Raw genomic sequence first — 25,313 nt, 5'->3', positions numbered from 1 at the left:
CATTTCTGTTTTTAAATAAATAACACAGTGGCCAACTATTACTCATGGGCAGCTTTTTTTTAGAAAAGTTATCAAGTCTGCACTTTCAGCCTTCTTAAGGCCAGCAACGATCATTTTTGTTCCAGGGATGTACTTCTTGGGATTCTCCAAACACTCCATCAGTGTCTTGTTTCACCAAGTGATGCCTTTGTTCTTGTTTGCGTCTCTGTAAGAGATCCCGGGGCCTAACCTATCTTCCACCTAAACAAGCATGCAGATTTTGTCCAGTCTTGTGCTTGCCTCCCTTTTTCATGGTGTGGCACTGGGCCCACTTCTGAACAAAAATCCTACTCTTCTCAACATCACCCATAATCAAGTTGCTCTGCTTGAAAGCCTTACATCCTGCTCTTGAAGTTACATTTAGTACATTTTTGAAGCAGTGGAAGTTCAAACTGGTTTGGCTGGGCACATAGGCACAGGGGACTGCAGGGCAGAGCATCCCTTCCAGGTTTCTGGGACTGGAAGAGCTGCCTAGGAAGTCCATGGTGCCTAAGTATTCAAAGGCTGCTCCTGGGATGTGCTCCCTTTGTTCAGTTTTTAATGTGTGTTTGATTTCTGTTTTAAATTTTAAGAGTTGTTTATATATTCTGGATACTACCCATTTATTAAGTATATGACTTGTAATTTCCTCTCATTCTCTAGGTTGCGTTCTCTCTTTCTTGATAGTGTCCTCTGATGTGCAAAAGTTTATAACTTTGATTAAGTTCAGCTGATATATTTTTTCGTTGGTAGCTCTTCTTTTTGGTGTAAAGAAGACTGTTGAAAGTGCCTACAACTGCAAGCAGGAGAATCACATCCATCAGCCATGAGGAATCTAAACCCCTTCTCAATTTAGAGGTGGAGTGGACATCACCATCCCAGGGTCTGCAGGATGGAGGAATAAAATATGGATTAGAGTGGATGTACTGGTATTCTACTATAGAACTATTGTGACTCTAGCAATGGGAGAAATTGTATCAATGATGTGGAGACAATGGCCATGGTAGTTGCTGAGGGCAGGGAGAGGGAAGAAACAGTGTGATGTGGGGGTATTTTCGGGACTTAGAGCTGTCCTGAATGATATTGCAGAGACAGATGCAGGACATTATATATATCCTGCCATAACCCACTGAATGTACTGGAGGGGAGTGTAAACTACGATGTAAACTATAATGCATGCGGGGCAGCAATACTCCAAATGTATTCACCAGATGCAATGAATGTGCCACAATGATGAAAGAAGTTGTTGATGTGGGAGGAGTGGGTCAGGGTGGGGTGTGGAGTATATGAGAACCTCTTATATTTTTTAATGTAACATTTTTTGTGATCTATGTATCGTTTAAAAAAAAGAGTAAAAAATTTCTTCACTAAAAAAAAGACTGTTTTCCTTCTCTTGATCAAGCCACTAAACTTACTTATTGCACTACCCCTCCCTCCCTGTCCTCACTACCTTGAAGCCAGTCTTGCAGCTGTGCAGGGAAAAACAACTCAGACTGTAGGGAGAAAAAGGAAAAGAACAATTCTAGACCCTAGCTATTCTAAACATCACACTTGCCTCCCACTTTGCCCTCCCTTTCCCCTCTCATCTTGACCCTTACACTGGTCAGGTGACTGGAGTCTCTTAACTTCCCTCCCTTCTCCTCTCTCCCATCATTAACAGGCTCCGGGGAACCTAATTACTACATAGGAAAACATTCAGAACCAAAGGGTCCTAATCATAATCTCAGTAAATCTTTCATCCGTCTTCTTGGAACCAAACTGTTCTAAGTTCTCAGTAAATCAGTTACCCACCCTCCTCAACTGCTCTTATATCTTCTAGTGCTTTTTCTCCAACTTACTCCCAACCATTAAACAGTTTGCTGTCATTTGCTTTGAGAGAGTTGAGCTCTACTGTCTACCCCCTGCTAAGAGCAACCCCTTTCATGAAGTCATCCTTGCCTGTTTTAACATTGTCTCGTACAGTTTTTTTTTCTTTGTCAGGTGTCATATCTAAGAAAGTATTGCTTAGCACAACACTATGAAGATTTACGCTATATTTTCATCTAAGAGTTTTATAGTTTTAGCTTTTATGTTTACATATTTGATACATTTTATTAGTCTGTCTCCTTCAAAATCTGAGAGGATCATGGTAAATGACAGTGGACTGTTGTAAGCTTAACTAAAAGGTAGCCAAAATGCAGCCAGAACACATCAACCCAGCCTCTGGTAGGTGGTATGAGCTATTGCATTATTTTAAATACCCTTTAGAAAAAAGGACCAGAAATAGTTAGCATTCAACTGAGATAGGCTATCCTAGGGTTATGATAACTCTCTTACTTTCCTTCAAAATATAAATCTTAAAACAGGTTGATTGTCTGGATAGTTCACATGTATCATTGTTTTAAAATACATCGATGGCATCATGTTAATCAGACCTACTAAGCAGTAGTAATAAGTATTCTGGATGCTTTTGTTAGACACATGCTTGGCAAAGAGTGGGAGATAAATCCTATAAAGACTGAGGAATCTACCACATTAGTGTCCTTTGTTCTGGAGCATGTCAGGACATCGCCTTTATGTAAAGCACAGATTATTTCATCTTGCACTTCCTGCCACTGAGAAAAAGGCAAAAGACTTTTGTAGTCTTCTTTGAGTTTTGAAGGCAGCATAAACAGCTCCCATTCATTGACTGAGTGATTTGGAAGACTGTCATGTTTGATTCAACAGTCTGGTTCAAGTGAGAACTCTTGAGCAGGCAGTTCTAGGCAGTGGTATAAAAGGCAGATGACCCAGATCCTGTTGTGATTGAGGTACTTGTGCATAAACGATACTGGATGGAACCTCTGGCAAGTGCTATAAGGAGAGTTGCAGAATGAATTCTTAAGATTCTGGAGCAAGACCCATCCCATGTACAGTAGAAAACTATATGCTATTTGAAATGAAGCTGCTGGCATGTTTGTGATGCTTCTAGAAGCTGGGCATCTCATCATGGGACATCCAAAGTCTATACAACCGTAGTTGTCATAGTAAGTCAGGTGGTGTCAGGCTCAACAATTTGTTAGGCCAGGCATATCCAGCAGGAATCCATTTTAGAAAAAAGTGGCACATCAGGATCAAACCCAGTCAAGTCCAGAGTAAGTAAGCTGCTTGAACAAGTATTCCTGACCCTCATGTCACCTACCTCTTTACCCTGGAAAGTGCATTGATTTTAGGATTGAACATATTCTGCATATGGGTTTGAGTTTGCTGCCCACTGTGCCTCATAACACCACATTATCCAAAGGTTCATTGACTGCTTTATTGATGAATTCTTGCATGATTCTTTAAGTAATATTTATCAGAGTGCTCTTCAACAATCCAGTCAAGATTTTCATCACCTTCAGCTTTATTGAGTATAGGTTGCTTGATTGTGGTGTCACCCAAACCTTTTGCCCAAAGAATCAGTCTTTGATTACTTTAACTTTGTTAGTGAAATTGCCCATTTATGGTCTTCACTGGCAATGGAAGCATCAAGTACATCCTCACTGAACCCCCTGGATAGTAGATATACTTCTATTTGTCTGCATTTTGAGTTAGCAACCTTAGCCACTGAAGATGTTCAATAGTTACTAAATAGTAGCCTCTTTTCTTTGCTTTCTATGTAGAGAAAGTTCTGGAAAAACAAGAATCTCTTACACGGGATTGTGGCAGGAACCTAGTCAGCTAAATTTATGCATGCAAAAACTTAGAAATAAGAGCAAGTCAACACTCTTTGGACTTCTTTGGGGAATGAGACCATCTTTTATCTTTGAGTCAGGCAAAGCTGAGGCATAATCTATAAGAAGACTCAGGGGCTCTGTTACCCACAGCATTTACTAGTTGAATACCATATCCTTGAATTGGCTTCCTTTCCTTCCATTTCTTTTATTCTTATTTCTACACTACTATTTCTTGGGATAACTTTACAAAATTAATTACCCCATGGCTCAGGTTTCACTTTCTGAGAGAACATGGGAAGACAGTTGGTACTCTAAATTGCCCTAGAAAGCTGAATCTCAGAATAGAATTACGAGTCTAGATGATTGACAGTCAAGGACCCCATTGCTGGTGGTAATTAAGGTATGATAACCTCTAGTGGGCAATATATTATAATTGCCAAGACATTCGGTGTTTGAAATGCTGGTAGAAATGGAAACATTGGTTTATGTGTTGGCAGTGGTTTATGTGAGAAACGGAAATATTGGTTTATGTGTTGGCAGTGGTTTATGTGGTGAATAGTATAAGAGTGGTGATATTTGAAAATGGCAGGATATGACTGGCCCTTGCTAACAATCTTCAAAACCTTGAAGAAAATATGACAAGCTCAGGTAAGCCAATGATCAATTTGGAACATTATGAAAGTAAAAAAGCTTCTGTGAAAATTTTTAAAGAACCATTTACCTTCTGCTATCTTATAAAAGAATGTACTGAAAACTAGGCCCACAATTTATTTGCAAGAGTAATAAAGCTACTAGTAAACCAAAGGTACAACCTTGAGAGGTGTCCCAAGTCAATTTTCAAATAAAGCCAGTTCTCAAACCCAAAAGCCTACAGATTGTAAGGGAAATTGAGGCCACTTGAAGGAGGAGCCTACAATGTTACCATAAGTATATACTATCAATAGTTCCTAAACTTATCCAAAGTGAACTATAGCTATTTACCAGAGTTATTCTACACTGGGTAAAAGGAATGTGGATATAGGAGCTGAGCTGGCATTGATACCATGCCATCAACCCCTACCACAGTTGGAGTATATAGAAATAGTTTACATAGAAAAGGCTGGGTAAATAATTACTAATTCCTTTTATTGTATTTACCCAATTTCAAGAATTGGTTTCTTGTCATCTTCAGGAGGTGCTCAATTGGTTTAAAAAATATCATTGTGTACTCATGGATTTAAATGTACTGCATGGGTTTTAATACAGTGCAATTTTCAGTCTTACTGAATTCAAAATTGTCCCTTATTTGGCCAGTGGAAACCTTTTAGGGTTGGCTTCTGAGTCCTTTTGATACGACCCTAGTAGAGTTGTTGATCATTTCCTTGTTATCCGGTGTGTCAAGATATTTCCAGACTTATTTTGTCCATGTGGACAGCATTATTCCAAAGAAAAAAGGGAAGATTTTCAGATCAATCTTTGGAGATGTGGGAAGAGAATGAGGAATTTACTTAAGACCATTAATCTTCTGTGTTTTAGTAACACTGTATGTCTTACACATGCATGAATTATGAATTCTAGTTCTTGAGAGGTTGTCTTTGACCAAATCTCAAGGTCCTGAACAGCTTTCTCAGGGCCTCCTTCATCTCCTTATTCCTGAGACTGTAGATCAAAGGGTTGAAAAGGGGAGTCAACACAGAATAAAATAAAGTCACAATTTTCTGGATGCCTGCTGGATTGCCTGATGTTGGGCTCACGTACATCACTATGGTGGAGCCACAGAACAGGGATACCACTGCCAGATGGGAGCCACAAGTAGAGAAAGACTTTTGCTGGCCTTTTGCTGAGAGGAACCTCAGCACAGCTCTGATCACCAGACTGTAGGAGCTGGTGATGAAGCGGACAGTGGAGAAAATGAAGACCGAGTTCAAGATGACACAGGTGACCTCAGTGGCAGGAGCTGGCACACAAGACAACTGCATAAGGGGTCCTGGGTCATATAAAAAGTGATCAATAGTATTGAGACCACAAAAAGGAAGCTGGGAGATGAGATAAACTGGGAGGAGGAAGAGGAGAAATTGCACACCCAGCAGCAGGCTCCCATTCTGATGCAGCATTGACCTGTCATGATGGTGTTGTAGTGCAGGGACCTACAGATGGCAAGGTACCTGTCAAAGGCCATGGTAGATAATAAGAAGATCTCAGTGGTTCCCATGGAGAAGAAGAAGTAGAACTGGAGAAAGCAGTCAGAGAAGGAGATGGTGTTGCTATCTCAGAGAAAGTTGGTTAACATATTGGGGACAGTGGAGTTTGCATATCAGATCTTCAGGAAGGAAAAATTGGCTAGCAGGATGTACATGGGGGTGTGGAGATGGTGGTCCCGCATGACAGCACAGATAATGCATAGGTTCCCAATTAGTGTCACCGAGAAGAGTGAGAGGAGGAAGGTCTGAATTTCCCAGGTACAATGGAATCCAAGGAGAATGAAATCACTCATGATGTCAGAGTAATTATTCCCTCCTGAGTTTTCCATTTTTTCTCCCAAATCTGCAATGACAAGCAGAATATTGCTATGTTACAAAAGACACAACAGAGATTTTCTTATTAGAATGTTCTCATAATTTCTTTACAACTCAGTTAGTAATATAGTTTTAAACCTCTCAGAGATTTTCAGTATTCTGTTCCCCAATGTGATGTTGGGAGGATGTAAGGACCCTGTGTATGTATGTGTTGACTACGGCGTCACTGTCATGTCCACCATCATCACTAGGATCTGTTAAACAACTGCCTTTACTAATGTCTTCAGCACCACATTAAACAAGGTATTGTTATTCAGGGACTTCTGATCTAATTTAGAAACATCAATCTGATTGAAGCTTATCTAAGGGCACATGGGGAGTTAATTAATTGTACAGTTCAATCTCTGAGTAAATATAGAGAAGAAAATATTGTACCAAGCAAAGTTTGTTTACAATCATTTGGAAAAAAGATAAGGAAAATGACTTTTAATCAAGGATTGTGTATGATATGGCCAATTCAGATCTTATTTTTAAAGATCTCAGTGAAAGAAATTCCACAATTTTCATTGCTGATTTCTCTTAATATTTAATAACATATGTATAATTTTCCAAATATCTCCTTATTTTTTACTTAGTCCTCTTTGCAGTTCAAAATTGTATTGCTGAGGAGGAGTAAGCTTCATGCATTATGAATTTGAATAAACATTTAAAATGAAGTTGGCTTTAATGATTGAGTTACAGATTACAAACTAACATGATTCTTTTTTAACTGAAATATACCCAAATTAGAGTATTTAGGTCTCACTTGAAATTTATTTGGTGCTGGAAAATAACTCATCATGTAGTCAATATATATATACATATATATATATATATGGGCACTTAGTGCTGTATCATTGAAAGCCCTCTGAAATTGGAATTACTTTAATTGAAAATAAGTGCATTAACTATTCATTCTCATTATACTGTTTCTCTCTTTTATCTGAAGGTCTTGTACTAGTGCTTCTTCTGGCTGATCTGACATATTTTTTTCAGGACCAAGTCCCTGTATTTTCTCTTCCCCAGCTTTATACTCTCTGTAAGTGACCTGTCATCTAGCCCTTGATTTTTATATTATCCTATACATGAGAGATAAAGCCAAATTTTCTGTCCTTAGCCTTGATATTTGCAACCCGGATTTGTCTACCCAACTTCTTACTAAACGTTGCCATTTTCTATTTAATAGGCAACTTAAACATAACATGCAAAAGACTGAGTTCTTTATTGTTCTCACCCTAAACTTGCTGTTCCCTGTCTCAATATATGATATATCTATGTAATCAGTTGCCAAAGTCACAAATTTTATCCACATCCAAAACACTTCTCTCAATATCCCATATCAAGATGGCCAAAAAATCCTCTAGGCTCCATATTCAAACAAATTCAGAATCTGACCAATTTTGACTATTCCCTTCTGCTATCATCCTTATCCATACCACCATGAAATTCTCACCTGGACTTTTGAAAGAGCTTCCTATACTGTCTACCTGCTTCTATTTTTCGTGTGTTTAGAGACTATTAGCCACATAGGAACTGCACTGATAGTGTTGAGTTGATTTACTCACCTACATATTTCAGAATCAAGGACAGTGTCTGGTAAATATAGGTGGTCATTAATAGACAGTGTCTCAATTAATGAATGAGCCCTAATAATAACCAATCAGGAAAATAATTGCTTATATTCAGGACAAAAAGTAAAAAATAATGCAAATGCTGCTACCACTAGTTTGTTAAAAAAAAGCAAAAGCAAAGCAGCAAGAACTTTATTATGTAATGGGGATATATCCTCACTCCAAACAAATAGTACTCTACCCATGTCAACAGCATACTCCAGACAACTCCTACAAAGTCTCCTCTCCTTCTCAATCACCTCATCTTCTTTTATGTCCTCTGTTCACTATGTCCCTCTGTGCTTTTGCATTGTCTCTGATTCATTCCATGTGTGTGAATACTGTTTTTTGCTATCTTGTCTATAGGAGGCACTAGGGATTTGAACATGGAAAGTAGGCACTCAACAAATTGAGCTACACTGGCTCCCAATGTGCTTTTTATTAGTATTATTATCATTTTTTTTTAAGATACAGAGATCACACAAAATGTTATATTAAAAAAATATAAGAGGTTCCCATATATCCCCACTCTCCACACCTCCCACTGCTCCCACACAACAACCTCTTTCATCAGTGTAGCATATTCTTTGCATTTGATGAATACATTTTGGAGCACAGCTATGCAGCATGGATTATAGTTTACATTGTAGTTTATACTCTCCCTCAGTCCATTTAGTAGGTTATGGTAGGATATATAATGTCCTGCATCTGTCCCTGCAATATCATTCAGGACAATTTCAAGTCCCCAAAATGCCCCTATATCACACCTCTTCTTCCCTCTCCTTGCCCTCAGCAACTCCCATGGCCATTGTCTCCATATCAATGATACAGTTTCTTCCATTGCTAGCCACAATAATCCTACAGTAGAATATCTATAAATCCACTCTAATCCATATAGTATTCCTCCACCCTGAGGACTCTGGGATGGCAATGTCCACTTCACCTCTAAATCAAGAGGAGGCTTAGATCCCACATGACTGATGGATGGACTTCTCCTGTTTGCTGTTGTAGACTCTCTCAGTTCCCTGGTGTGGTGGTTGACCATCCTCACCTCCCTGTTAGCTGACCTGGGTAAGTCCAACGAACCTGAGAGTAGATATTACAACTCTGCTGAGGCTCAGGGCCCAGTTGAAACATGGACAGTTCAGAGATTCAAGTGTCCTGAGCACACATGAACACCAGCACCAACCACAGGTTCAGTAAAAGTGACAGCAGAGACATGTGTAGAGAGGTCACATCTGAGTCCCACTCCATCACACTCAGGAGCACAAATAGACAATGTTTTCCCCCTTTGGTCTGACATTCAGTGCCAGGAAAATCAGTATATATGACCTGAATAATTGAATAATAAGGTGTAGAATAAAGTTGTCATTCCAAAATTTATGCCTGACCTGTGTGATATTGTGGTTCAACTAACATTTCAATTTAAATAAAATATCTTTATTTTTTTTAGGTATTTTTAATCTATGTTTATAAATAAAACACATATAACTTATTTAGACTGGTTCTGATTGTTGGAGGCCATGTTCTGTAGATGAGAATCCAACCAACTGCCATTACAAGGAAGCTATTTAAATTTAATTTTTCACATGGAGAAAATAAAATGCAGGATTACAAGTGGAAAAAACAATACAAGACTTCTGAGGGAAGCGGACTTGGCCCAATGGTTAGGGCGTCCGTCTACCACATGGGAGGCCCGCGGTTCAAACCCCGGGCCTCCTTGACCTGTGTGGAACTGACCCATGCCCAATGCTGATGCATGCAAGGAGTGCCGTGCCACGCAGGGGTGTCCCCTGTGTAGGGGAGCCTCACGCGTAAAGAGTGCACCCCGTAAGGAAAGCTGCCCAACAGGAAAGAAAGTGCAGCCTGCCCAAGAATGGTGCCGTCCACACGGAGAGCTGACACAACAAGATGACGCAACCAAAAGAAACACAGATTCCCCTGCCTCTAACAACAATAGAAGCGGAAAAAAGAAGATGCAGCAAATAGACACAGAGAACAGACAACCACAACCGGGGCAGAGGGGAGGGGAGGGAAATAAAGAAATAAATCTTAAAAAAAAAAAAAAAAAAAAAAGACTTCTGAGCTGTACCTGTAACTGTTGTGTAGCAATTAAAGACTCTGGAGAGGGAAGATTTCCAAATTATTTGCTCTCTCCTGGAGTAGACAAGTCAGCCTTGGTCTCCATTTCAGCAGGAGAAAATGTGCAGCAAAGCCAAACATGGTGATGTTCACATCCAAGCTTCAGAGCAGGCTTCTAAAAGAGGGTGCGTGATTGAAGATAACATTATCATGTAATGTAATTAGTTGGAGCCCACTCTGTGACTATGTTGCTTTAAAAAGCCTGAAAAGGCCATTACAATAAGATAAAGAGCACTGAGGTCTCTCGTGATTTAGAAAGGACCAGTAGCACCCCTGCTTTAAAAGAGCTGATGCAGCAAATGCATGTTGAACCCTGGATCTTCTGCAACCCCCTGTGGAGGGGTTTTGACCCAGAACACCAGTGAGTGTGCTCTGGCCTTCCAGTTTAGCTACAGTACCCTAATATACTTTTTAATAAATGTGCCAGGGTTTATTTCTGATCCTTCTGGATTACACAGTTTCTTCCATGACTTCATCTAGGGATAACACTGAGAAACTTTTGGGCAGATCTCAGAAAATCTTTCTTTAACTGGGTTCTAAATTGGTCCTACCTCTAGAGGAAAAGAAGATAATGGAGCCTGGGTCTAAGCTGAAGAATAAGTTGGCCTGAAGCCTTAGATCAGAATGTCAATATAAGCAGAAACATCTGTCTATATATATAAGGTATGATGTTCTTTATTTCTTTATTTGTCCAGAATACTTAATTTTAAGTTTAAGTGAAGCTAAAACTGATTTGCTTTCCAATGGAGTTAACATCCAAAATTATTAAATTAATTGTTAAGAGTCTATAACAAAAATGGGGCTATATATAGTCTCAACTGATACTTGAACAGTGATATATACTCCATATAATAACTTCTATTCTTTTTATTGGATAATACTCTCCCAATCAGATATGGAACTGAAGAAGTAGAAGTATTATTTTAATTCTTTCCCATATACTAGCAGTACAAAATTTTAGTTTCTAGAATTCACAAACAGAATTGTTCACACAAATTTTGAGTATTTCTTCCTTTTTCATGTCTGAAGAAGAGCTTCTTTCTCTAGTCAAGTTATTTTTGACACAGCAGTCAAGCCTTCTGAGCTGGGCCACAACTCTCTATTCAACAAATAGTGCTGGTAGAACTGGATAGCCACATCCAAAAAAAAGAGAAAGGGGACCCCTATCTTACACCTTATACAAAACTTAGCTCAAAATGTATCAGGACCTAAATATAAAACCATACAACTCCTAGAAGAAAATGTAGGAAAACATCTTCAAGATCTTGTATTAGGTGGTAGTTCCTTAAACCTTATACATAAAGGATGAACAACAAAAGGAAAAATAGGTAAATAGGGCATTTTCAAAATTAAACACTTATGTACCGCAAAGGACTTTGTAAAAATGCTTAAGAGTCAGAATATATTTGGCAATCGCATATCCGATGAGGGATTACTATCCATGATATAAAAAGAAATTATACAATTCAACAATAAAAAGACAAACTGCCAGATTAAAAAATGGGCAAAAGACTTGAAAAGACAATTGTCCCAAAAAGGAAATACAAATGATAAGGAAACACATGACAAAAATGTTCAACATCACTGGCTATTAAGAAATGTTAATCAAAACTACAATGAGATGTCATTTCATACCTCTTAACTGACCACTATTGAAGAGCTGGAAAACTGTAAATGTTGGAAAGGATGTGGAGAGATAGAAACACTTATTCACTATTGGTGGGAATTTAGAATGGGACAGACACTGTGGAAGACTGGCATTTCCTAAGAAAGTTGAATATAGACTTGCCATTGGACCTGTCAATACCATTGTTAGGTATATACCCAGAAATACTGAGAGCAGTGATACAAATAGATATCTGCACACTAATGTTCATAGCAGCATTATTTATGTTTGTCAAAAGTTGAAAACAATCCTGATGTCCATCAACTGATGAATGGATAAAGAAATTACAGAGCATATACACGATAGAATATTATACAGCATAAGAAGAAATGAAATTATGAAGCATATGACAACATGGATGAACCCGCAAAACATTATGTTAAGTGAAGCAAGCCAGACACAAAAGGACAAATACTATATGATTGCACTATTATGACCTAAATATATTACATAAACTCATGATGTTAATGATTAGAATATAGGGTGCCAGAAAATAGAATGAGGATAGAGAATGGAAAACTGAGGGTTAATCTGTGCAGAATTGACAAAAAGGTTGTTTGTAAATCTTTGGAAATGAATGGAAATGGTGAGAGCACAACATGGTGTTTGTGACAAGCAGAGCTATTATGTGGGTATAACAGTGGTTGAATGGGAAAGTATAACCTCATGTATATTACTAGAAGGAAAGCTAAAAACTGTAACATGGGACTGTATAAGATAATAAAAGCTCATGTAAAACACAGATATGGGTGATATTGCATATATGACTATATTTACAAAATACTAGAGTATATAAATATATTAATACAGGGAAGCATACAGAGATTGAAAGGAGAGGAGTTTTGTTTGTTTTTGTTTATTATTATTATTATTTGAATAAGGAGAATGCTATAAGAATGATTGAAGTAATGAATGCACAAATATGTGATTATACCAAATATCATTGATTGTAAACTTTGGATAAATTTATGTTTTATTAATATTTATAAATAAAATTGATTTGTTTAAAAAAAACAGTATTGGATGGGGAGCAGATGTGGCTCAGTGGTTGTACACCTGACTCTCATATATGAAGTCCCAAATTCAATCCCCAATACCTCCTAAAAAAAACAAAAATCCCAAAATAGTATTGGAAAGGCAGAAAGGAGAGGTGTCAAGAAGGTTAGGAAAGGAACTTCATCTGTTTCAGTAATAACATATAACTATAAAGGTCTGAAGCAGCTGCAGCAAAATATCAATATTTACTATATGTGATTAATGTAGGAGATTATTTTAATAATTCTCCAATAATTTTTGTCTTGAAATTTCTGTGTATTATATTTACCTCAGACATTAATATTTTTAAAGCAAAAATATTTATGAAAAGTCTAAATTTAAAGGTAGAATTAAAGGTGAAATTTAAATTCAGAGAAGAGGTATTAATGTGTATAGAGGTTTCATTTAGGATAGGAAATCACACTATGTATAAGTTAGGTTGCTGTAATAACCCTGTGCCCTTTTTCCATCAAGTTAACTGTTGTCAAAACTCTTTCCATTTAAATAGATGAAGGAAGGTGTAGCAGTTTGATATTATTTATCAATCTCCAAAAAGAAGAAAAAGTATGTCTGTAAACTGGATTTTTACTCTGGGTATAATACCCTTTGATTGTATTTAATTCAAAGGTTTTAAGTTTACTTGATAAAAGATTAGGGCTTTGACTAGACCACATCAGCAGGGTGTGACTCAGCATTGAGTCCCCACCTCCTTCGTGGGCTGGTATAAATGAACAGTCACTCAAGAAGAAACATGGAAGAGAAGATAGTCCTATCATGTTTGTTCCAAGGGCCACAGCTAGGGAATGCTTGATAATTTGCAAATGAAGAAAACAGAGCTATTGAGCAGCTGATAAGGCCAGGAAAGAAATGAGCCCTATGCAGGACTGATACAGAAAACCCTGAAAGATGAGCTCTATGCCAGCCTACAGCTGAGGTTGGAAGAAACTGGGTCCATGGAGACTTAAGAGGAAGAAGAAAGGAGAAACCAGGCAGAGATCACCCTCTGTCTTGCTTCACCATGTGGCAACTGACAGGTGAGAAAGCAACCTTGAGTTGGACTCTTTAGGGTCTTTTAACTGTAAGCTTTAACCCAAATAAATATCCTTCATAAAGCCAACAGGGGAAGTGGATGTTGCTCAACCGGTAGAGCATCTGCCTAACATGTGGGAGGGTCCAGAGTTCTAGATCCAGCGCCTCCTGACCCACGTGGTGAGCTGGCCCACGCACAGAGCTTCCACATGCAAGTAGTGCTGTGCCACGTGGGGGTGCCCCTGTGTGAGGGAGCCCCATGCACAAGGAGTGTACCCTACAAGGAGAGCCACCCTGCATGAGAAAAGTGCAGCCTGCCCAGGGGTGGCACCGCACAATGAAGAGCTGATGCAATAAGATGATGAACAAAAAAGAGATGCAGTTTCCTGGTCCCACCGAGGGTACAAGTGGACACAGAAGAACACACAGCAAATGGACACAGAAAGCAGACAACAGGTGGGGGAGGAGAGAAAAGTAAATAAAAATAAATCTTAAAAAAAAAAGCCAACAGATTTCTTGTACTTTGCATCAGCACACATTTGTCAGACTAATACAGAATTTGGTACCAGTAGTGGGGTACAGTCTGAGGCAATTACCAAAAATGCAGTAACAGTTTTATAAATGGGTAAGGGGTATTTTTTGGAGGAATTGTGTGATGCTTGATGGAAAAGGCCTAGACTGCTTTGAAGAGACTGTTGGTAAAAATATGATGCTAAAGAGATTTTTTGATGAGGCCTTAGAAGGAAATGATGAAACTGTTATTGGAAACTGGAGAAAAGGTGATCGTGTTTTAAGGTGGCAGAGACCTTAGCAATATTGGCTCCTGATGTTGTTATATAGATGATAGAATTTGAAAATTATGAACTTGAACATTTAGCCAAGGAGATTTCCAACTAAATATAGAAAATGCAGCCTTCCTTCTCCTTGAAGCTTATAGTAAAATGCTAAATGAGAGAGATAAGCTGAGAATCAAATTGTTCAGCACAAAGAAAATAGAAACTGATTCTGGAAATTCCAAGCCTCTAGAAATCAGATGATATAGCCTCATTTGAGGAATTAACTTGTAAGCCAGGATTGAAAATCCAGGAAAGACTTGTGGAAAGTGTTACTGCCTGAGGAATTGGACCCCTGATTCCAGCATGCTAAACCAACAACTTTTCTGGGAGAGGTATATAAACAATATCACTGTCAGCGTGGACTGGAAAGGACATGGACAGGAGAAATGGAAGGGACAGCAGCTTTAAGGGGAAAACTATGGGAGCCAAGGTTTGGATTTAAGACATCTTCTTAGGCCAAGAGAGGGATCCCACCCATTCGTAAAGACAGGGTGAGTTTGCCCCAGCATTTGAAAAGAATGGATGTTCAGGGAGAACTTTGTCACTTCAGGCTACAGACAGGGTGAAGCACATTTCCCAAGGTGGGGAGAGTGAGGTAAATACCCCAGTGCTCTGAGAAGAGTTGGCTTGTTCCCCAGAGATTAGTGAAGTCCAAGTCATGACCTCACTGCTCTGAGAAGTTTGGGCCTGTGTGCCAGAGATTAGGGAGAATGTTCCTGCCACCTCACTGCACTGTGGGGGTTGAGACTCTACCCTAGAGATTGGGTAAAGGGTGGCCTTACCCCCAGTGTTCTTGGAGGGTAAGGTCTGGAACTCAGTTGCCACCCAGAAGCTCGATGATGGTGGAACCAAGAAAATAGCCATTGGTCAAGGTTGTGGAAAGGGTGAGCTCCCATGAAGGCCCTGGAAGAAGAAAATATCATCTTAAAAATTACTCTCAAACTTTGAAATCTAATGAAGCATATGCCCTGCGGGCTTATGGAACTGCAGAGGACCCATGACTCATGTTTCCCTCCCAATTTCTCCTTACAGAAATGCAAACGTTCATCCTTTGTGTGTCCCTTTGTATATTGGAAGCAGATAAATGGTTTTGCAAGTTTCAGAGATCTACAGCCAGATGGGACTTTGCCTCAAGACAAACTGTATTTCTATAATTGTGTTGTGATTCTGGACATAACATTGCTTGTCAAAAGGACTTGAGGCTTTTTGAATATTGTAATGTCTTGTTTGGGATTTAGAGGGTGGAGTGTGGCAGTTTGATATTATGTATGCATCCCCAGAAAAGAGAAAAATTAAGTTTGTAAGCTGGTCTGTTCTTCTGGGTGTGATACCCTTTGGTTGTATTAAATTCAAAGGTTTTAAGTTTACTTGATAAAAGATTAGGATTTTGATTTGACCACATTAGTAGGGTATGACTAGACACAGAGCTCCCACCTCCTTTATGGGCTGATGTAAATATACACTCACTCAAGAAGACACACAGAAGAGGAGAAATCTCTGTCTCATTTGATCATGGGGCTGTGGGGAGAGATGAGCCATTCACCTGATAGTTTGCAACTGAAGAGAACAGAGCAGCTGAGCAGCTGATAAGGCCTGGAAAGAAAAAAAAAAAAAACCTATGCCAGACTTATATAGGAAACCCTGAGAAACAAGCCCTATGCCAGCCTACAACTGAGATCAAAAGAAACTGGGCCCATGGTGCCTTAAGCAGAAGAAGGAAGGAGAGACCACACAGAGATTGCCCACCATCTTGCTTCAACGAGAGGCAATTGACTTGGGAGAGAAGCAGCCTTGATTTGGACTCTTTAGGGCCTTGTAATTCTATGCTTTTAACCAAATAAATACCCTTTATAAAAGCCAACAGATTTCTGGTACTTTGCATCAGCATCCCTTTAGCTGACTAATACAGAAGGTTTACACTTCACTTTAAGCTTTGGGTATTTCATTCACCCTAACTTATTATCTTGATTGTTCAGTTTGTTATTGTCTATAATACATTCCTTACTTCAAATCATGTCTTTCTGCAAATATGCACAAAGTATGCTTTTCATGGATCCAAACCTAATCAGAAATGGTTATTTTTGCATCTGTTTGACTCTTTTGACTTTTGTGGTGGTTTGGATCTATATGTACCCCAGAAAATCATGTCTTTAAAGCTAATCCATTACTGAGGGTGTAAACCTATTTTAATTAGGACCTTTTGAATAGGTTACAACAGTTAAGGCATGGCCCATGGTGGGTCTAAATCTTCTTACAGAAGTCCTTTATAAACAGGATGAATTGCAGAGAAAAATAAAGAGAATGTCATGGAAAAAGAAGCTGAAAGCAATAAAACCCTAAGGAAAAGGGAGAGACCAGCAAATGCTGCCATGTGACTTGCCATGTGACAGAGGAGTCCAGAATCACCAGCAGTTGCCATTTACTCAAATTCCACTCTCAGTCCTGACCCACACAGACCTACATTATGAGAAATTAAGACATACTTACTATTTTAAAGTTTAGATATTGAAGAATTTTTTTCATCTTATTACCATTTATGCTTCTTTTAAATCCATGAACTGTATACTTCATTTAAATGAACCAAAAAGAATAAAAGCTCTTAAAGTGAAAATTAATTTATACTTAATAAAAATTAGTTTAAATACAAATGAATAAAATTTACATATTCCTTAATGCAATTATGTGATATTAATTATAAGCTCTTTAACAATTGGAAATATCATGAAATCATGACACCAATACATAAAATTTATATGACATTTTTCATAAAAAAATATGAAAAAATGTTTGTGGAGTAAAGGACAACAGTGGTATATAAACTATATTTAAATTATGATAAAATTTTACTCAGAAAAATTTAATGATATACAAAGTAAATGAAATATTTTTGTATTTTGGCTTGATAATTTGGAACTTCTTTTTAACTTTTTGAAAGTTTCCAATTTTCTACAATAAACCCACCTACATATATGGTAAATATATAAATTTCTATGAATTTGTGTGGTTATATATATCAAAGGTTTATGAATTTTCATTTTATTTTCACATGAAATTTTTGAGTTTTATGAATTTTTCTCTTCCCACAATTCAGTTTACTTACACTAACCAAACTTCAGATAAAATTCCATTTAATTATAATATATGTAACATGTATTGAGAAAATGTTTGTTGTCCAGGTACAACATCAAATGTCCTCAGATTTTTAACAAACATTCTTTTCCAAGATGGGTCCACTTTGCAAGAAATATTGCACTTTTGTCTTAATTTTCAAGTTTTAAACTTTTTCTGATTACTAAAATAATGCATGCTTATTGCTTAAATTTGGAAGCACAAAAATCAAAAGGAAACACTTTCACAATAACAAGAGGTAAACACTGTTAACTTCAGCTTTACATTCTTAAAACCCTTTGGAAACTCATTGCTTGCCTTACATACTTGATATAATATTGCATAGGTAATTTGATAAACTATTGACAAAGATTACAATTAGCATTAAATACTGATCCTGAGGCAATGAGGAACACTGAGTCAACTGGATGGGTACAGATGACAGGAACATGAAGAAAGGCATTCAGTATAAAACACTTGAAGTCAAATTACATACCTTTTGTCTATACAGCATAAATTCTTACAATCTGCAGTCACAGATACCTGTCACATTCACACCATTGAACCAACCTAGTCAAGAAGAGAAGTAAAATAGATGGAAGCCCCTGGTTACACTCATAATCATTAGGAAATTTTGATATTTAGGGATTTAGTGATTCAGTGATCACACTCTAATCATAAAGAGAATCAGTAAAAAAATTTAATCACAGTCTTTTGTATGAAAGAATGGAAAAAATATGTGTGTGATGGAAAGATTGTGGAATGTGATAATGTGATATTTGCAATAATATATGATAGCTTTTCATGTGGAAAAAGAAGCTCCTCTGATCCACAGGACTGAAAGTTATGGGAGGATAATAGGAAATCAAGGGAAATTTGGCTGCATGTGCCTTGCTTTTCTCCTACTACTACACCTTTGCTTGGGCTGTTTTCTCCAACTATTAATAATAGTTTTTTATTCTAAGTTTTAATTTTTTAATGTTTTCAAACAATATAAATATGTAAAGTAAATATAAATTTCTTCCCTTTTTCATTCATATTTTTGTATTAGTCAGCCAAAGGGGTACTGATACAAAATACCAGAAATTGGTTGGTTTTTATAAAGGGTATTTATTTGGGCTAGGAGCTTACAGATACCAGGCCATAAAGCATAAGTTGCTTCCCTCAACAGTCTATTTGGAGCAAGATGGCTGCTGACATCTGCAAGTGTTCAGGCTTCCTGGGTTCCTACATTGCTAGTGTTAGGCCTCAAAGCAAGGCTTTTATGGATAACCAGAGATGGCATGAAGGAAACTTCAAGATGAGAGTTAGGCAAACTCACATTTATTGCATCTGCAGAGGTAAGGAGCCAAGGCCAGTCCAAAGTGACTCAGACCTGACTCCCCGTGCTGCAGTTTCACTCTTGTTTAAATACCCAGGTTACTACTTAGCATTTGCTTTGATTATGCATTAGTTTTTATGCATATGGATGAACACACATAGCTGGTTGTCTAATTGTATGATTAGTATGTTCAGGAAATCATGTTTGCACATACATTGCATGATCAAGAAAGGGGCAGATAACTCCACGCCTGGGTGGGAATTTTACTATGTTAATTAAGCAAGTTGAACTGAGGACAGCAAGGGGCTACTTCTGTGCAGGTCTGGCCAACTGGTTGAAGCTGGTTTTCATACTTCATTGCTTCAACAGGATATTCTTGACCACCAAAAGCGGAATTTAGCCTAAAGAGAGGATTGCATTTCATTACCTTCTGATTTACACACAATTCTTTTCTTTGTATCCTAGTAACAGGGAGAGAAACAAGTTACTTTCAGGTTATCTGGTCATCCTACATCCATCACTAGGACTCGCTTTACTCTGGCTTCAAGTTTCCTTCCTTCCTGTGGCTGCCTCCTCTGTCTTCTGTGTTCTGACTTCCCAGGGCTACAGTTTAAGTCTTCAGCATCAAACTCCAAAAACAAAACTCTAACATTAAAAGCCCTCAACTTTGTTCTTCCCATGCCTTTTATCTGTGAGTACCCACTCATCAAGGGGTGGGTACTGAATGCCCTAATCATAACTCAATCATACCCAGGTACAGATCAGATTACAAGCATAATCCAATATTTCTTTTTGGAATTCATCAATTATATCAAACTGCTACAATTTTCTTATCAGTACTACTGGGTGTGCATGAATGAGTGAGTGTGTGCATGTGTGCATGTGTGTGTGTGAGAGAGAGAGGGACATTGAGTGATTTAGAAAGCTTCTTTCCTTTCTCAAAATCAGATCATTGAATACAAACAAGTCTATATTTTTCTAAAACTTTCTGTTGTCTTTCTTCAACAAAGTGTTGTGGATATTCTTTCATGTAGTTATACAGATCTAATTATTTTTCATTGGTAACAAAAATTTTGATATGCAAACTATAATGAAATAAATACTCTATTGTTTAGCATTTGGTTCTTCTATTAGCGTTCCTATTATCGTAGTAATGCAATATAACTAATGCTGCATTGAATAGTTTTGTTCAAATTCCTTAGAAAATTTTGAGTATTTGTAAGGAACAATTGCCATATAATAACAAGTCTTATATTATTTGACTATGATGTATCTCTCAGGTGTGTTGGCAAAGACCTGGAATCAACAAATCAACAAATGCTCCACAATGACAAGGTTCCTTTTATTGGAGAATGGTACTTTGAAACCAAGGTCTGAAAACTGGTGTGCTTATTCTTTTCAGGGTGTACAGGTTTCAGCACCCCTTCAATAGAAAGTGCTAGGATCCCTATTAACTCATGCAGAAGCAGTGAATATATTCTGTACATATTTATCTTTGTATATGTTCCAAATGAGTCAATATCGATAGGACCTCCAGAAGAGTACTGAATAAAAGTCCTGACAGAACATCATTGCCTTGTTCACTATCTTAAGGAAAAAGCATATAGTGTTTTACTTTTAAGGATAACATTAGTTGGAAGTTTATTGAAGAGTTTCTTTATCAGGTTAATGAAGTGTCATTACATTCCTGGTTTGATGAGAATTTTATTGAGGATGAATGTTGAATTTTGTCATATCCCTTTTAAGCAATCTATTGATACGATCGTAAGATTTTTCTTCTTTAATCTACTATTATGGTGATTTATTCTGATTGATTCTCAACTATTAAAGCAACCTTGTGTTCCTGGTATGATCTCCACTTGATCATGATACATTATAGTTTTAATATATTGATGGATTGGACTTGCTACTATTTTGTTGAGGATTTTTGTGACTGTGTTCATGAGACAGTTTAGTCTTAGTTATTTTTCATTTAAATCCTGTTCTGGTTTTGGTACAAAGATATTTCTAGCCTCATAAAAGAGTCTGAAGGTCTTCCTCTGGTAAATATTGACTAAATTTATCAATGAAAATATCATAATTTGAAATTTTCAGTTTTCTCTTTTGGAATTTTGAACTGCCTGTTCAATTTCTTTAATAGACATAGAACTCTGCGTATTTTGTCTTTCTTTTTAAGTGAGTTTTCACAGACTGTTTTCTGAAAGGAATTGTTCCATTTCATCAAGGTTGTCAAATTTATGGACACAGAGAGTTTGTAATATTCCCTTTATGACCCCAATATCTGTGATGGTGTAGTGATATATTTTTGAGGCTGTTGCTTCTGACATTGGTAATTGGTTCTTTTCTCTTTTCTTTTTGGCCTAACTAGAAATTTATCAATGTTTTTAATCTTTGGAAAGCACTAATTTTCTTGGAAAGAAACAAAACTGCTTTTATTTTTTTATACATTATCATTTGTGCATAATATTATTTTGTGATCTATAAAAAAGCTACTAGAACCAATAAAGAGTTTTAGCATCACTGTAGAATTAAACTGACCAATATGCAAAATCAATTGTTTTCTTATATTTAAGCAATGACTAATTGAAATAAAAAACAAAACAATATAATTTACAAAGCCAGTAAAATGTGATATACATGCAGATGAATTTGATAAAAGTTAGGTAAGAACTGAATAGTGAAATTACAAAACATTATTTACAGAAATCAAAGAAAATCAAATAAATGGATAGATAAATCTTTTTTTAAAATTTCTCTCCCCTTCCCACCCACCCCCCAGTTTTCTGCTCTCTGTTTCCATTCGCTGTGTGTTCTTCTGTGACCACTTATATCCTTATCAGCGGCACCAGGAATCTGTTTCTTTTTGTTGCTTCATCTTGTTGTGCCATCTCTCTGTGTGTGCAGCGCCATTCTTGGGCAGGCTGCACTTTCATTTGTGCTGGGTGGCTCTCCTTACGGGGTGCACTCCTTGCGCATGGGGCTCCTCTACACGGGGGACACCCTTACGCGGGGGACACACCTGCATGGCATGGCACTCCTTGAGTGCATCAGCACTGTGCATGGGCCAGCTCTAAATGGGTCAAGGAGGTCTGGGGTTTAAACTGTAGACCTCCCATGTGGTAGGTGGACGCCCTATTCATTGGGCCAAGTCTGCTTCCCATTTCATTGGACCAAGTCCACTTACCGATACAGAAATCTTGTTCATGGATAAGAAGATTTAAATTTGTTAGGATATCAATATTTTTCTATATTGTTCTATACATTTCATACAATCCCAGCCAAAATTCCAGCAGTATTCTTTTATTTATTTTCATGTGTTTTTTGGCAGAATTTTACATGCTAATTCTAAAATTAAAAGTAAAAACTAGCATTTTGCTTCTTTAATTTTCTGTTTAAGTTTGCTTTTAATTTCATTTATGTCTGCTATTAAATTTATTTTTTCCTTCCTTCTGTTTCCTTTTTGGCTTAGTTTACTCTCCCTTTTCTAGACATGGTAGGCAGAGAATTTAAATTAATATGAGAACTTTCTTTTTTTCTACTATAAGAATGCTTTGCTTTAAATTATCCTCTAAATATTGCTTTGACAACAATCTAAAAATTTTTATGATACATTTTCAACTTAATCTTTTAAAAATATTTTAAAATTTACGTTGAGATTACTTTGACCAATGGATTATTAGAAGTATCTTGTTAATTTGTAAGTTTGGAGGGAGGGTGAGTTTCTATTTATCCTTCTATTAATGATTTCTATTTGAATTATTTTGAGGTCTGCATTCAAATTTCATGTGATTTTTACTCTTTTTAATTTGTTGGGGTTTTTTTTTTTTTTTTTTGGCTCAAAACATGACCTACCTTAGTGAATGTTCTGTGTTGTTAAGTGGAATATATAAATATCTATTGGGTCTATCTTGTGACAGTCTTCAAGTTTTCTATATCCCTATTGATTTCTATCAATTACTGAGATATGAGTTTTGAGGTCCCCAATGATATTGTGAATTTGTTTATTTCTCCTTAATATTCCATCAATTTTACCTCCCATATTTTGATGCATTTTTGTTAGGTGAATACATATTTAGGATTGTTTTATATTCTTAGTGAGCTATTACTATTAATATCTAATTAATGTTAACATATTAATGTTAATAACTTTGGTACATTATGTCCCTCTTAAGGTCAAACAATATATCTAATAATCTAAAGTCTGCCTTGTATAGGAATAATATAGCTTCTCCTTCTTTCAGTTGGTTAGGGTATGCACGGTACAGCATTGTCTATAATTTAAATTTAACATAACTCTATCATTACATTCAAAGTGGAAATCTTGTAGAAAGTATATATTTAGGTATTGCTCAATCCCAATCCAACATTCTTAATCTTTTAACTGATATTCCAAGACCATTCACATTTGATGTTATAGATGATAGGATTAGATTAAAATCTTACATATTGTTGGCTCTTTATAATTTGTTTTGTTTTATGCTTAATTTTTCTCCTTTTTTGCCATCTCTTGTGTGAATTGATAATTTTTATTCAAGCTAATCACATTTATTAGCTAACTATGTATACCTCATTTATAAAAAGTTAGTGATTTTAAGAATTTAAAATATACATCTTTAATTATTTAGTATCCATATTAAAATAATGTTATACCATTTCATTTGGTTTATTTGTAAGAATGTTTCATAAGTATATTTACAATACTTCCTCCCATCATTTGTGCCTTTTTTTGTTCTACTCTAGTTTTATGTATGTTAAAAACACGTAGTATATTACTAGCATTTTTGCTTTAGACCGTCTATTTTACCTCAGATAAATTAAAGTAAGAAAAAAAATGTATTCAATTTACCCTTCATTTATTCCATTTCAGCACTCTTCATTTCTTTTTGTAGATCCAGATTCCAGTCTGATATCAGATTTTCTTCCATTTGAATAAGTTGTTTTTAAGATTTCTCATGGAGGAGATCTTCTGGAAATCAATTCACTTCACTTGAAAATATTTATTCTCTTTCACTTTAAATGTTATTTTCTCTGGGTAAAGAATTGTGAGTTGACGTCTTTTTATCTTTCAGAATTTTAAAAAATATCACTCCATTGTTCATGTCATACATGGTTTTATTGATTGAATCTGTTCACCCAAAAAAAAATTTAAGAGCAACCCCTGACCCTGAGAATGTTATCGTATTTGGAATTAGGATCCCTGGAAATGTTTTTGGTTAAAATGAAGCCAAACCAGATTTAGTGGGTCTTAATCTAATATAACTAGTGTCCTTGTAAGGAGAAGTAATTTAGTCACAGTTGGTAGGATATGGACAGAAAGAAGACAGCATGCGGTGAAGACAAAGATTGAGTCATGCCACAGATTTCCAGGAAGGCATCACAAGAACCCTATAGAATTCAGAGCAAGTCTAGTTGTATTGACACCTTGACTTCAGAGTTCTGTCTACAAATCTATGAGACAATAAGTTGTTGTTTTTCTAACCCATTGGTTTGTGATACTTTGTTAAGGCAGCCCTAGCAAACTTAGTAACATGTTAATATTTATATTTCTATAGCTTTCTTTATGATTTTCTTTTTTGTTATAGAAATTTGAATATAATATGTCTATGGCTGTCGATTTGTTTGATCATTTGTTAAATATTGTCCTTCATGGTGTTGTTTAAGCTTGTTAGTCTGTAGTTTTGGCATTTGTAATGAATTTTGAAAAAATCTCATCCAATATTCCTGATGTCTCTCTCTTTTCCTCTGATAATTGGACTTCATATTTGATAAAAGCCTTTATTCCTGGATTTTCTTTTGTATTTTTCTCTTTATTTTCCTTAGGTGTTTAGTGTGCAAAATTTATTTTGGCCTGTCTTAAAGTTCCCTGACTCTTTTCCTCAACTTCTAAGCCTGTTGAAGGCATTCTTCTTTACAATGGTGGCTTTCATCTCTAATATTTCCTTTTGAATCTTCATTAGTATTTCTATCACTCTATTAAAATTACCTAAATAATCTTGCTGCTAACCCATCATTTCAGTTATAGCCTTTAGCATAGTAATGATATGTTTTGGTTTTGTTTTTTTTTATAAAGGGTATTTATTTGGGGTAGGAATTTACAGACACCAGGCCATAAAGTGTAGGTTACTTTCCTCACCAAAGTCTATTTCCACATGTTGGAATAAGATGGTTGCCAATGTCTGCCAGGCTCAGGCTTCCTGGGTTCCTCTCTTCTCAGGTCTTGCTTCTCTCTGGGCTCAGGGTTACTCTTTTCCCAAGGTTTTTTCCCAGGCTCAGGGTTCCTTTCTTCCTAGGGCTTACTTCTCTTTCCTCTGTGTGCTTAGTTCCTGGGGCTCCAGCT

General features: G+C 36.7%; 1 pseudogene; it reads right to left on the bottom strand.

The window, feature by feature from the left end:
- Positions 1-4,532: 4,532 nt before the first annotated feature.
- LOC105745117 (olfactory receptor 11H6-like) lies at positions 4,533-6,168 on the bottom strand (annotated as a pseudogene).
- Positions 6,169-25,313: the final 19,145 nt, after the last annotated feature.

Source organism: Dasypus novemcinctus, chromosome 3, assembly GCF_030445035.2.
Source record: "Dasypus novemcinctus isolate mDasNov1 chromosome 3, mDasNov1.1.hap2, whole genome shotgun sequence".
Lineage (NCBI taxonomy): Eukaryota > Metazoa > Chordata > Mammalia > Cingulata > Dasypodidae > Dasypus > Dasypus novemcinctus.
This window is presented reverse-complemented; position numbering and strand designations above follow the sequence as displayed.